The following is a 14,035-nucleotide window of genomic DNA, read 5'->3' on the forward strand; positions in this document are numbered from 1 at the left end:
GGGATTGTATTGCCATAAACTTCCCTCTTAGAACTGCTTTTGCTGCATCCCATAGGTTTTGGGTCGTCGTGTCTCCATTGTCATTTGTTTCTAGGTATTTTTTAATTTCCTCTTTGATTTCTTCAGTGATCACTTCGTTATTAAGTAGTGTATTGTTTAGCCTCCATGTGTTTGTATGTTTTACAGCTCTTTTCCTGTAATTGATATCTAGTCTCATAGCATTGTGGTCGGAAAAGATACTTGATACAATTTCAATTTTCTTAAATTTACCAAGGCTTGATTTGTGACCCAAGATATGATCTATCCTGGAGAATGTTCCATGAGCACTTGAGAAAAATGTGTATTCTGTTGTTTTTGGATGGAATGTCCTATAAATATCAATTAAGTCCATCTTGTTTAATGTATCATTTAAAGCTTGTGTTTCCTTATTTATTTTCATTTTGGATGACCTGTCCATTGGTGAAAGTGGGGTGTTAAAGTCCCCTACTATGATTGTGTTACTGTCGATTTCTCCTTTTATAGCTGTTAATATTTCCCTTATGTATTGAGGTGCTCCTATGTTTGGTGCATAAATATTTACAATTGTTATATCTTCTTCTTGGATTGATCCCTTGATCATTATGTAGTGTCCTTCTTTGTCTCTTCTAGTAGTCTTTATTTTAAAGTCTATTTTGTCTGATATGAGAATTGCTACTCCAGCTTTCTTTTGGTTTCCATTTGCATGGAATATCTTTTTCCATCCCCTTACTTTCAGTCTGTATGTATCTCTAGGTCTGAAGTGGGTCTCTTGTAGACAGCATATATATAGGTCTTGTTTTTGTATCCATTCAGCCAGTCTGTGTCTTTTGGTGGGAGCATTTAGTCCATTTACATTTAAGGTAATTAGTGATATGTATGTTCCTATTCCCATTTTCTTAATTGTTTTGGGTTCGTTATTGTAGTTCTTTTCCTTCTGTTGTGTTTCTTGCCTAGAGAAGTTCCTTTAGCATTTGTTGTAAAGCTGGTTTGGTGGTGCTGAACTCTCTCAGCTTTTGCTTGTCTGTAAAGGTTTTAATTTCTCCATCAAATCTGAATGAGATCCTTGCTGGGTAGAGTAATCTTGGTTGCAGGTTTTTCTCCTTCATCACTTTAAGTATGTCCTGCCACTCCCTTCTGGCTTGTAGAGTTTCTGCTGAGAGATCAGCTGTTAACCTGATTGGGATTCCCTTGTGTGTTATTTGTTGTTTTTGCCTTGCTGCTTTTAATATGATTTCTTTGTGTTTAATTTTTTTTTTTTTTTTTTTTTTTCTTTTTGCGGTATGTGGGCCTCTCACTGTTGTGGCCTCTCCCGTTGCGGAGCACAGGCTCCGGATGCGCAGGCCCAGCGGCCATGGCTCACGGGCCCAGCCGCTCCGCGGCATATGGGATCCTCCCAGACCGGGGCACGAACCCGTATCCCCTGCATCGGCAGGCGGACTCTTAACCACTGCGCCACCAGGGAGGCCCTGTGTTTAATTTTTGACAGTTTGATTAATATGTGTCTTGGTGTATTTCTCCTTGGATTTATTCTGTATGGGACTCTCTGTGCCTCCTGGACTTGATTAACTATTTCCTTTCCCATATTAGGGAAGTTTTCAGCTATAATCTCTTCAAATATTTTCTCAGTCCCTTTCTTTTTCTCTTCTTCTTCTGGAACCCCTATAATTCGAATGTTGGTGCGTTTAATGTTGTCCCAGAGGTCTCTGAGACTGTCCTCTGTTCTTTTCATTCTTTTTTCTTTATTTTGCTGTGCAGCAGTTATTTCCACTATTTTATCTTCCACCTCACTTATCCGTTCTTCTGCCTCAGTTATTCTGCTATTGATCCCATCTAGAGTATTTTTTATTTCATTTATTGTGTTTTTAATCGATGCTTGATTCGTCTTTAGTTCTTCTAGGTCCTTGTTAACTGTTTCTTGCATTTTGTCTATTCTATTTCCAAGATTTTGGATCATCTTTACCATCATTATTCTGAATTCTTTTTCAGATAGACTGCCTATTACCTCTTCATTTGTTAGGTCTGGTGGGTTTTTATCTTGCTCCTTCTCCTGCTGTGTGTTTTTCTGTCTTCTCATTTTGCTTATGTTACTGTGTTTGGGGTCTCCTCTTTGCAGGCTGCAGGTTCGTAGTTCCCGTTGTTTTTGGTGTCTGTCCCCAGTGGCTAAGGTTGGTTTAGTGGGTTGTGTAGGCTTCTTGGTGGAGGGGAGTACTGCCTGTGTTCTGGTGGATGAGGCTGGATCTTGTCTTTCTGGTGGGCAGGTCCACGTCTGGTGGTGTGTTTTGGGGTGTTTGCGGACTTTTTATGATTTGAGGCAGCCTCTCTGCTAATGGGTGGTGTTGTGTTCCTGTCTTGCTAGTTGTTTGGCATAGGGTGTCCAGCACTGTAGCTTGCTGGTCGTTGAGTGAAGCTGGGTGCTGGTGTTGAGATGGAGATCTCTGGAAGATTTTCGCCGTTTGATATTATGTGGAGCTGGGAGGTCTCTTGTGGACCAGTGTCCTGAAGTTCGCTCTCCCACCTCAGAGGCACAGCACTGACTCCTGGCTCCTCAATTTGGGATGATTTGTTGTCTATTCATGTATTCCACAGATGCAGGGTACATGAAGTTGATTGTGGAGCTTTAATCCGCTGCTTCTGAGGCTGCTGGGAGAGGTTTCCCTTTCTCTTCTTTGTTCTCACAGCTCCTGGGTCTCAGCTTTGGATTTGGCCCCGCCTCTGCGTGTAGGTCGCCGGAGGGCGTCTGTTCTTCGCTCAGACAGGACAGGGTTAAAGGAGCAGCCTCTTCGGGGACTCTGGCTCACTCAGGCCGGGCGGGAGGGAGGGGCACGGAGTGCGGGGCGAGCCTGCAGCGGCAGAGGTCGGCGTGACGTTGCACCAGCCCGAGGCGCGCCGTGCGTTCCCCCAGGGAAGCCTTCCCTGGATCCCGGGACCCCGGCAGTGGCAGGCTGCACAGGCTCCCGGAAGGGCGGTGTGGACAGTGTCCTGCGCTCGCACACAGGCTTCTTGGCGGCGGCAGCAGCAGCCCCAGCGTCCCACGCCCGTCTCTGGGCTCCGCGCTTTCAGCCGCGACTCGCGCCCGTCTCTGGATCTCCTTTACGCGGCGCTCTTAATCCCCTCTCCTCGCGCAGCAGGAAACCAAGAGGGAAGAAAAAGTCTCCTGCCTCTTCGGCAGCTCCAGAGTTTTCCCGGACTCCCTCCCGGCTAGCTGTGGCACACTAGCCCCCTTCAGGCTGAGTTCTCGCCGCCAGTCCCAGTCCTCTCCCTGCGCTCTGACCGAAGCCCGAGCCTCAGCTCCAGCGCCGCCCGCCCTGGCGGGGGAGCAGACAAGCCTCTCGGGCTGGTGAGTGCCGCTCGGCACCGCTCCTCTGTGCGGGAATCTCTCTGCTTTGCCCTACCCAGGTATGTGGGGAGTTTCTTGCCTTTTGGGAGGTCTGGGGTCTTCTGCCAGCGTTCAGTAGGTGTTCTGTAGGAGTTGTTGCACGTGTAGCTGTATTTCTGGTGTATCTGTGGGGAGGAAGGTGATCTCCGCGTCTTACTCTTCCGCCATCTTACCCGGAAGTCTCCTGAATCTTTAAAAGATTAAAATCTTCTGACATTGTGACTTAAGTGGTGCCTTTGAGATAGAATATTATTGCCAATTACTTACACATGATGATTCTTAGGGTAAAATCAGCATTTTTATTTATTAAGGAAATTTTTATTACATACCAAATAGAAAACAGACATTGCTTTAGGTGCTTTGGAACACAACAGTGGACACAATGGCAAAATAATCCTCAAAGAGTTTATAATTTAGATTCGGGGTAGGTGGGGATAAAGTACATAGTGAATTAATAAATGTATAGTGTCACATAAATATTTGATAATTTTATCTGTCTTGAATTTGGTTTTTGGAATTCTTGAATTCCTCTCTATGCCTGATACACAGCTGTCTGATGCAGTTGGTCTCTTAATTATCATCCTGGGGATCCCCTTCATTTCTTTCTTGGGTTGAATCCCACGTTTCCTGATTTCCGTGGCTTCCATGCTCTTGATTTACACGTTTGTTTTGGTATCACACTTCCTCTGTGGCTTTCATGAAAGGGTAATCAGAATAAATTTTTCGAGACTGTATGTCTGAAAATATTTTTATTCAATCTCTACATTTGGTTGATAGTTTGGCTGGTAGAGTTCAGTACCTAAGTATTTATATATTCTTGTTTTTCTCTTCAGTATTTTTTTTGACCGTGCTGCATGGCTTGTGGGATCTCACTTCCCCAGCCAGAGCCCTCGGTGGTGAAAGCTCCGAGTCCTAACCACTGGACTGCCAGGGAATTCCCCAGTATTCCCATTCTTAATTGTGCATGTTGTTCTCCTAGTCCAGAGATTTTATTTTATCCCTTCCAGAGAATAAACTAGCAGCCTTCTGCTGGAGTGATAGGACAAATTTAAACCAGCTATAAGTGGAGTAGGGGTGGGATCTGGGGATCTGTGCACTTTTTTTTTTCTTTTAACAGCTTTATTGAAGGATAATTGACAAAAAATAAGCTGCATGTATTTAAAGTGTATAATTTGATAAGGTTTGACAAATGTATATACCTGTGAAACCATCACCATAGTCAAAGTAGTGACTTTTTTCCTCCAGAATTTTTTGTGCCTCTTTATAAATTCTCCTTCTGCTTCTCCCAACACTTTCCTCTCCAGGCAACCCCCTATCTCCTTTCTGTTATTATAGATAATTTTGCCTTTTCTAGCATTTTATGTAATTGGAATCATACACATTATATACTTGTTTTACATCTGACTTCTTTTAGCAGAATTATTTTGCAGTTCATTCATATATCAATAGTTGTTTCCTTTTTAATTGCTGAGTAGTATTCCATTGTATGTATATACCACAATTTGTTTTTCCATTCAACTGTTTATGGTCATTTGGTTTGCTTTCTGGTGTTGGGTTTTACAAATAAAGTGGCAGTGAACATTCATTTACAAATCTATAGATGGACATATATTTTGTTTTCTCTTGGGTCCTCCTAAGATAGAGTGGTAGATACATGATTAGGTTTTCAATAAATGCTGTCTGTTTTCCCAAAGAGATTGTACCATTTATATTTCCATCAGTAGTCTTTGAGAGTGCCAGTTCCTCCACATCTTTGCTAACACATGATATAGTCAATCTTTAATTTTAGCTGTTCTCATAGGAGTGTAAAAATATTTCATTATGGTTTTGATTTGCATTTGTCTTATACCTAATGATGCTAAGCATCCTTTCTTGAATTTATTTGCCATCCATATATCTTCTTTGTTGAGGTGTCCAGATCTTTTTCTTTGTTGTTGTTCAGATCTTTTTTTTTTTTTTCTTTTTGCAGTATGCGGGCCTCTCACTGCTGTGGCCTCTCCCGTTGCGGAGCACAGGCTCCGGACGCACAGGCCCAGCGGCCATGGCCCACGGGCCCAGCCGCTCCGCGGCATATGGGATCCTCCCAGACCGGGGCACGAACCCACATCCCCTGCATCGGCAGGCGGACTCTCAACCACTGCGCCACCAGGGAGGCCCTGTTCAGATCTTTTGCCCATCATTTTATTGACTTGTTTGTTTTCTCACTGAGTTTTGAGAGTTCTTTATAAAAAAAACTGGATAGAAGTCCTTTATTAGATATGTACTTTGCAAAGATTTTCTTCAAGTCTATGGCTTGTCTTTTCATTCTCTTGAAAGTGTCTTTTAAAAGGAAGTTTTAAAATTTTGATGAAGTGTAAGTTATCAGTTTGTTCTTTTGCTGTCATAGCTAAGAAATCTTTACCTAACCCACGGTGACAAAGATTTTCTCCTGTGTTTTCTTCTAGAAGTTTTGTAGTGTTAGGTTTTATATTTAGGCATATGATCCATTTTGATCCTTTTTTTAAAAAAATTTATTTACTTAGCTGCACCGGGTCTTAGTTGCAGTATTCAGGATGTTTTAGTTGTGGCATGAAGGATCTAGTTCCCTGACCAGGGATCGAACCCAAGCTCCCTGCATTGGGAGCGTGGAGTCTTAACCACTGGACCACCAGGGAAGTCCCTGGTCCATTTTTATATGTGAGATATGGATCCAGGTAGTCTTTTTGTTTTTGTTTTTTATATATGGCTATCCAGTTGTTCCAGCACCATTTGTTGAAGACTAGCCTTTCTTCACTGAATTGCCTTTGCATCTTTTTCAAAACTTAGTCCATATCCACATTGTCAATTGATTTATTTTATGTCACTACTGCACTGTTTTGATCATTGTTGCTTTATAATAAAAGGCTGTGTTAGCTCTCCAACTTTGCTCTTCCTTTTTTTTTTTAGAGTTGTTTTTTGTTATTCCAGATCCTTTGCATCTTCATATGAACTTTAGAATCAGCTTATTAATTTCTGCCAAAAAAAGTTTTGGGGTTTTGATTAGAATTACATTGTATCTATAGATCAATTTAGGGAGATGTGACATTTTAGCAATACTGAGTCTTCATTTCATGAAGAAGACTTTATTTCAGCAGTGTTTTGTAGCTTTCAAGGTACAAGTTTTTCACATCTTTTGTCAGATTTATTGAGTATTTCAGAATTTTTGATATTATGATAAAGGATGTTTTAAAAAAATTCCAATTTCTGACTTGTACTACACAATTGATTTTTGTATATTGATCTCGTATCCTGCAGTTTTGCTAAATTCATTTATTAGTTCTAGTGGCTATCTTGTAGATTCATTGGGTTGCCTGCAGTTAGTCGTGTCATCTCTGAATAAAGACAGATTTCTTTCCTTCCTTCCTTCCTTCCTTCCTTCCTCCCTCCCTCCCTCCCTTCCTCCCTCCCTCCCTCCCTCCCTCCTTCCCTCCTTCCCTACCTCCCCCTTTCCCCCTTCCCCCCTTCCTTCCTCCTTTCCTTCCTTTCCTGTCTTTCTGTGTTTCTATTTATTTATTTACTTGGCTGCCGGGTCTTAGTTGCAGCACACGGGATCTTCAATTGCAGCATGTGAACTCTTAGTTGCGGCATGTGGGATTTAGTTCCCTGACCAGGGATTGAACCCGGGCCGCCTGCATTTGGAGCGCGGAGTCTTAGCCAGTGGACCACCATGGAAGTCCAAGACAGATTTTTTTCTGATCTGGCTGCCTTTTATTTCTTGTTAGGTGTTACTGCCCAGAACTTCTCATATAATGTTGATTTAAGTATGATGTTAGCTGTGGGTTTATTGTAGATGTCCTTCATCAGGTTTAGGAATTCGTTTCTATTCCGTTTGATGAGAGTTTTCATTAGGATTGAATGTTGGATTTTGTCAAATTCTTTTTAGCATGTATTGAGATGATCATATGGTTTTTCTTTTTAGTTCTTAAAATAGATGAACATTTAAGAAAAATATTAAACCAACTTTTATCCTGGGATAAAAACCCTAAGTTGATTGATGTATTGTCCTTTTTTTTTTTTTTTTTTTTTTTTTTTTGTGGTACACGGGCCTCTCACTGTTGTGGCCTCTCCTGTTGCGGAGCACAGGCTCCGGATGTGCAGGCTCAGCGGCCATGGCTCACGGGCCCAGCCGCTCTGCGGCATGTGGGATCTTCCCGGGCCGGGGCACGAACCCGTGTCCCCTGCATCGGCAGGCGGACTCTCAACCACTGCGCCACCAGGGAAGCCCTGTATTGTCCTTTTGATATATTACTGGATTTGATTAACTAAAATTTTGTTTAAGATTTTTGCACTTCTGTGCATGAGGGATATTAAACTGTAGTTTTCTTTTCTCAAAGAATTGTTGTCTGGCTTTGTTATCAGAGTAATGCTGGCCTTAAAGAATGAGCTTTAAATTATGCCCTCTTCAGTATTTTGGAAGAAGTTGTGTGGAACTGATAATGTTTCTTTCTTAGATGTTTGATAGAATACACCAATGAAGCCATTTGGGCCTTGTTTTCTTTGTGGAAAGAAAGAAGGAAAACAAAAAGTTTTCAGTTTCTTTAATAGATACAGGGCAGTTCTTGGGACTTCCCTGTCAGTCCAGTGGTTAAGACTCTGTGCTTCCTCTGCACGGGGCACAGGTTCATTCCCTGATCAGGGAACTAAGATCTTACATGCTGCGCAGTGCAACCAAAAAAAAAAAAATTTAGATATAGGGCAGTTCATGTTGCCTACTACTTCTTCTTTTTTTAAATTAATTAATTAATTCATTTATTTTTGTCTGCATTGGGTCTTCGTTTCTGCGTGCGGGCTTTCTCTAGTTGTGGCGAGCGGGGGCTACTCTTTGTTGTGGTGTGAGGGCTTCTCATTGCGGAGGCTTCTCTTGTTGCAGAGCACGGGCTCTAGGCACATGAGCTTCAGTAGTTGTGGCTCTCAGGCTCTAGAGCGCAGGCTCAATAGTTGCGGCACAGGGGCTTAGTTGCTCTGCGGCATGTGGGATCTTCCCGGACCAGGGCTCGAACCCATGTCCCCTGCATTGGCAGGCAGATTCTTAACTACTGCACCACCAGGGAAGTCCCTGACTACTTCTTGTTGAGTGAGCTTTGGTAGTTTGTGTCTTTCAAGTAATTATTCCATTTTATTTGAATTTGCTAAATTTATTGGCATAAAATTAATAATATTCCCTTATTATCCTTTTAACATTTGTAGAATTAAATGATGTCACTTCTCTCTTGACATTGGTTATTTGTATCTTCTATCTTTTTTCCCTGATCAGTCTGTCTAGAGGATATTGATTTTTGTTGATCTTCTCAACTAGGTTTTGGTTTTGTTTTTTTCTGTTGTTTTTCTTTTTTATTGAGTTTTATTTTGATTTACCTATTTTCTTTCTTTTGTTTAGTTTGAGTTTCACTTACTCTTTTTTTTCTAAAATCTTAGGATGGAAGCTGGGGTTATTGATTTGAAACCTTTCTGTTTGAAATACATTCTTATATTCCTTGTGACTTTTTTGACTCAAGTAGTTTCCAGATATTTGGGGATTTTTCTGATAGTCTATAATGTCAGGTCAAGTTGGTTGATGATGATGTTCAAGTCTACTATATCCTTGCGAATTTTCTGTCTCCTTGTTTTATCAGTTACTGAGAGAGGGGTATTGAAATTTTCAGCAATAATTATGGATTTGTTTGTTTCTTGCAGTTCTATTGGTTTTTGCTTCATATATTTTGGGTTTTGTTTGTTTGGTTTTTGTTTTTTAAAAATATTTATTTATTTATTTGGCTGCGCCAGGTCTTAGTTGTGGCACATGGAATCTTTTAGTTGCAGCATGCGGGATCTAGTTCCCTGACCAGGCATCAAATCCAGGCCCCCTGCATTGGGAGTGTGGAGTCTTAACCACTGAACCACCAGGGAAGTTCCCAATTTCATAAATTTTGAAACCATACTAGTAGGGGCATAAACATCTAGGACTGTTATATTCTCTCTCTCTTTTTTTTTTTTTAACTTTTAAAAAATTTTATTTATTTTTGGCTGCGTTGGATTGTTGTTGCGCGTGGGCTTTCTCTTCTTATGGTGAGTGGGGGCTACTCTTCGTTGTGGTGAATGTGCTTCTCATTGCGGTGGCTTCCCTTGTTGTGGAGCATGGGCTCTAGGTGTGCAGGCTTCAGTAGTTGTGGCATGAGGGTTCAGTAGTTGTGGCACACAGGCTTAGTTGCTCCACAGTATTTGAGATCTTCCCTGACCAAAGCTGAAACCCATGTCCCCTGCATTGGCAAGCGGATTCTTGACGACTTTGCCACCAGGGAAGTCCAAGGACTGTTATATTCTCTTGATGAATTGTTTCCGTTATCAGTGTGAAAGACCTTCTGTTTGCTTTGAAATCTAGTTTATTTGATGTCAAAAAGCCATTTTAGCTTTCTTTTAACTAGTATTACTATGTCATATCTTTTTTTTTTTAATTAATTATTTATTTATTTATGGCTGTGTTGGGTCTTCGTTTCTGTGCGAGGGCTTTCTCTAGTTGCGGCAAGTGGGGGCCACTCCTCATCGCGGTGCGCGGGCCTCTCATTATCGCAGCCTCTCTTGTTGCGAAGCACAGGCTCCAGACGCGCAGGCTCAGTAATTGTGGCTCACGGGGCCAGCCGCTCCGCGGCATGTGGGATCCTCCCAGACCAGGGCTCGAACCCATGTCCCCTGCATCGGCAGGCAGACTCTCAACCACTGCACCACCAGGGAAGCCCTACTATGTCATATCTTATTCTTTCATTTTATTTTTAATGTATTTTTTCCTAAATATTTAAAGTGTGTGTGTCTTGTAGGCAGCATACAATTGGCTCTAGTTTTTTTAATTCAGTCTGACAGTCTTTGACTTTTAACTGGGATGTTTAGTGTGCTCACTTATAGGGTGAAGTTTGAGTCTAATATCTTGCTGTTTGTTCCATCTGATCTTTGTTCCTTTTTTTTTTTTGGTTATTTTTAGGTTGAGTATTTTTTTGTTTTTTGTGTATTGTCATTAGTGGATGACACTGACATCAGTAATAAAAATAAATGTAAATGGATTAAGTCGAAGTTTTAAAAATCCCATGGTGAACTTCTTAAGACAGATCTAGAGAATGATGAGAAATTTAAAGTGGAAATATTACGAGTGATAAAAAGGGAACAGTCTACCTTAGGAAGATAGGACGGTTATAATTTCGTGTTCCAAAAACATAAATTCATTATATATAATGCAGATGCTGACAGAATTATAAGACTTTCATAAAATTACTATCTGTAGTGAGTGATTAAAAATAAATTATTTTATTTAAATCTGATAAACTAATAGTTCCAACTAACAAAAGATTGTAAGAATAGAAAATCTTTGAAAAGAAAATTGAGAGCTTTATTTAAAAGGTATATGTGGAATTCTGAATCCCAAACTGAAGAATATATATTCTTTTTAAGTCCACATGGAACAGTTTCAACATTTTGTCACATACTAAGGTATATAGAATTCTGAAGAAATTAAATAAATTTATATAAACAACATGTTCTGTGACCACAGTATAATTAAGATAGACATGAAAAGCAAAAACACAGTTTAAAAATTTACATATATATATGTAAGTATGCATTTAAATATATGTTAAATTCTACATAGTTCTTGAGTGAAGGAGGACATTGCCATTGAAATGATAAATTATTAAAATAGTCAGATGTAGCTAAAGGATATTTAGAAGGAAACTTTTAGTCTAAAATGAAGTTTAAGAAATTATGAATAAGTGAAAAAAGACAAAAAGAACAATGGTATAGAAGCATAAAATGGAAGGAAATCACAGAGGTAGTGATGAAATAACAAGAGAGTGCCATGAAATAGTTGAGAGGATCAACATACCCAGTATTGGATCTTTGAATAAATTAATTTAATAGAAGATACTCTAACAAGGTTGATTAGGAAAAATGAAGAAAATGTCCAGCAGTATATTGGGAAGAAAAATGGGACACGACTACAAATATAGTAGAAATTTAAATAATAAAAATATTTTAAAAAGTAAGTATGGATATAGCATTTACTATATACCAGGCACTACTCTATGTGCTTTACAAAAATGAGCAACTTTATTCAGGTAGAATCTACATGAAGAAGATAATTTTCCAGGAAATTGTAATTACCAAAAATGACTTACGAAAAAATATAATTTAAACTAAGAAACATTACGTAAATTATATTGGAAGTATATAGTCAAAAGACATCAAAAACATCAGATCCAGACTAATGGAAAATTTTTACCAGATCTTTAAATATCTGTTATCTATTATTATAAGCACTTTTTTTCCCTAAAAGAATACAAAATGTACCAAAGCTAACATCTCAGTCTTTGAGATTGATGTAATGTTAATAACCAGTCAGCATAAGAACACTATAAGAAAATGAAATTAAAGCCCAACTCTTATAAACATAAATACCATAATCTTAAAATACTGACAAATCAAAATTAGTGGGATACTTACTAAAACAAAACAAGAATGCAAGACTTGGTAGGGTTAATCAAAGGAATGAAAGGAATGTTTCATTATCAGAAAAATCTCTTGATTGTAACTCAAGAGTTTAAAGGGCGAAACCACATGAACGTATAAGTAGAAATGAATAGAATAATATTAATTTTTAAAATAACATTCAGTTATATTCGATCCTCATTCATGGCCAAATTATTCAGCAAACTAAGAGTAAAAGGAACTACCTTAACTTTATTAAAGGTATCTATTTAAAAGTCTACCTTTGGAGGAAATAAGGTCAAGGAGGGATACACATAGTATGCATTCAATAAATATTTGAATGAAAGCTATAAATTTTGGTATTTATCATATGATACCAGTTATGTTATATCGTTATTCTTGGTGAGCTATAAGCAACTATCTTTTAAAAGACATAAACCCAGTTGTAGTGGGTTTTATGAATATCATTTGTATGGCACTTGATAGTGTATTAGTCTGTTAGGGCTTCCGTAACAAAACACCACAGACTAAGAGGCTTAAACAACAGAAATTTATTTTCTCAGTGTTCTGGAGGCTGGTAGTCCAAGATCAAGGTATTGGCAGTTTGGTTTTCCCTGAGACCTCTCTCTCGGCTTGCAGATGGCTGCCTTCTCGTTTTGTCCTCTGAAGGGCTTATCTCCAAATATAGTTACACTATGAGGTACTGGTGGTTGGGACTGGAACAAATGAGTTTGGGGTGGGACACGATCCAGCCCATAGCAGTTTACAAAGCTGTCTCACATACAGCTTCATGCTTGATCTAACAAACCAACAAAGCAAGCAGCGGTAGATATTATTCCAGTTTTACACATTAACAGACTCTGAGCCACATAATTGGTGTGTGGCAGGACTAGGACTTCAAACGGGTTGTCTTGAATACAAAGTCAGTAGTCTTTTAACTACCATGCTTATTTTGCTAAAGTTGGATTTCTCACTTTTTACCTTTGGTATAACTTAATGTTTCCTAGATTGATAGAGGTTAAGACTTTTTTCTGTGTGTTAGGTCGTAACATTTCTCTGTTCCCTGGAGTGCAATTTGAGAAATCCTTGTTTGAAGGTCGTTGACTTTTAGGGGTTTGTTCATTTATATACATAATGGCTTCACTGTACCAGTCTAAACTACATTTGTAGTTGCTTAGAATTGGATTTATGCTAATATACAAGGAGAGAAAAATACATTAAAATCAAATGCATTTACTCAATAACTTTACTGTTATAATGGAAATTAAACCTAGATTCTTTATAGATTCTTAACTTTCAAACCCACTTTGAAAGAAGCTATTGTGTTGGTCAAAAAGTGCCTTCGGTTTTTAAGTAAAAATAAAAGACACATTTTTCATTTTCACCTAGAACTTTATTGACCAACGTATTCACCCTTTTGTTCCACTACCTTCTGCCATTTTTCAGACAACTTCATAATTCCGTCTTCTGAAAACTTTTTATCTTTTTGAGGAAAGAACTGTTCTAGGTACCTTTTGCAGTTTTCCAGGGAATTGAAATTTTTTCCATTAAAAGAATTTTGTAAAGACCTAAATACATGGAAATCTGAAGGTGCAGTGTCTATTGAATACAGCAGATGAATCAGAACGTCCCAGCCAAGCTGTAACAGTTTTTGCCTGGTCATCAAAGAAACATGTGGACTTGCGTCGTCCTGATGGAAGATTATGCGTTTTCTGTTGACGCTTTTTGTTGAGTGCTGCTTTCAGTTGGTCTGATTGGGAGCAGTACTTGTTGGAATTAATTGTTTGGTTTTCCAGAAGGGGATCATAAGAGAGGACTCCCTGCCAGTCCCACCATATACACAACATCACCTTCTTTAGATGACCAGCCTTTGGTGTGGTTGGTGGTGGTTCATTTTGCTCGCCCCATGATCTGTTCTGTTCCACATTATTGTTCAGTATCCACTTTTCATCACCTGTCATAACTTGTTTTAAAAACGGAATTTTTTCATTACGTTTGAGTAGACAATCACATGCGGAAATATGGTCAAGAAGGTTTTTTTCACTTAACTTATGTGGAACCCAAACATCAAAGCAGTGAACATAACCAAGCTGGTGCAAAGGATTTTCAACACTTGATTTGGATATTTTGAGTATGTCGGCTACCTCCCGCGTGGTATAACATCAGTTGTTCTCA

General features: G+C 39.3%; 1 protein-coding gene across 7 annotated transcripts in view; it reads left to right on the plus strand.

Moving 5' to 3' along the window:
- TRIM37 (tripartite motif containing 37) overlaps positions 1-14,035 on the plus strand; it is a 147,178-nt gene that overhangs the window by 24,791 nt on the left and 108,352 nt on the right. The gene's annotated exons all lie outside the window — the stretch shown is intronic.

This window comes from Mesoplodon densirostris, chromosome 18, assembly GCF_025265405.1.
Source record: "Mesoplodon densirostris isolate mMesDen1 chromosome 18, mMesDen1 primary haplotype, whole genome shotgun sequence".
Taxonomy (NCBI): Eukaryota; Metazoa; Chordata; class Mammalia; order Artiodactyla; family Ziphiidae; genus Mesoplodon; species Mesoplodon densirostris.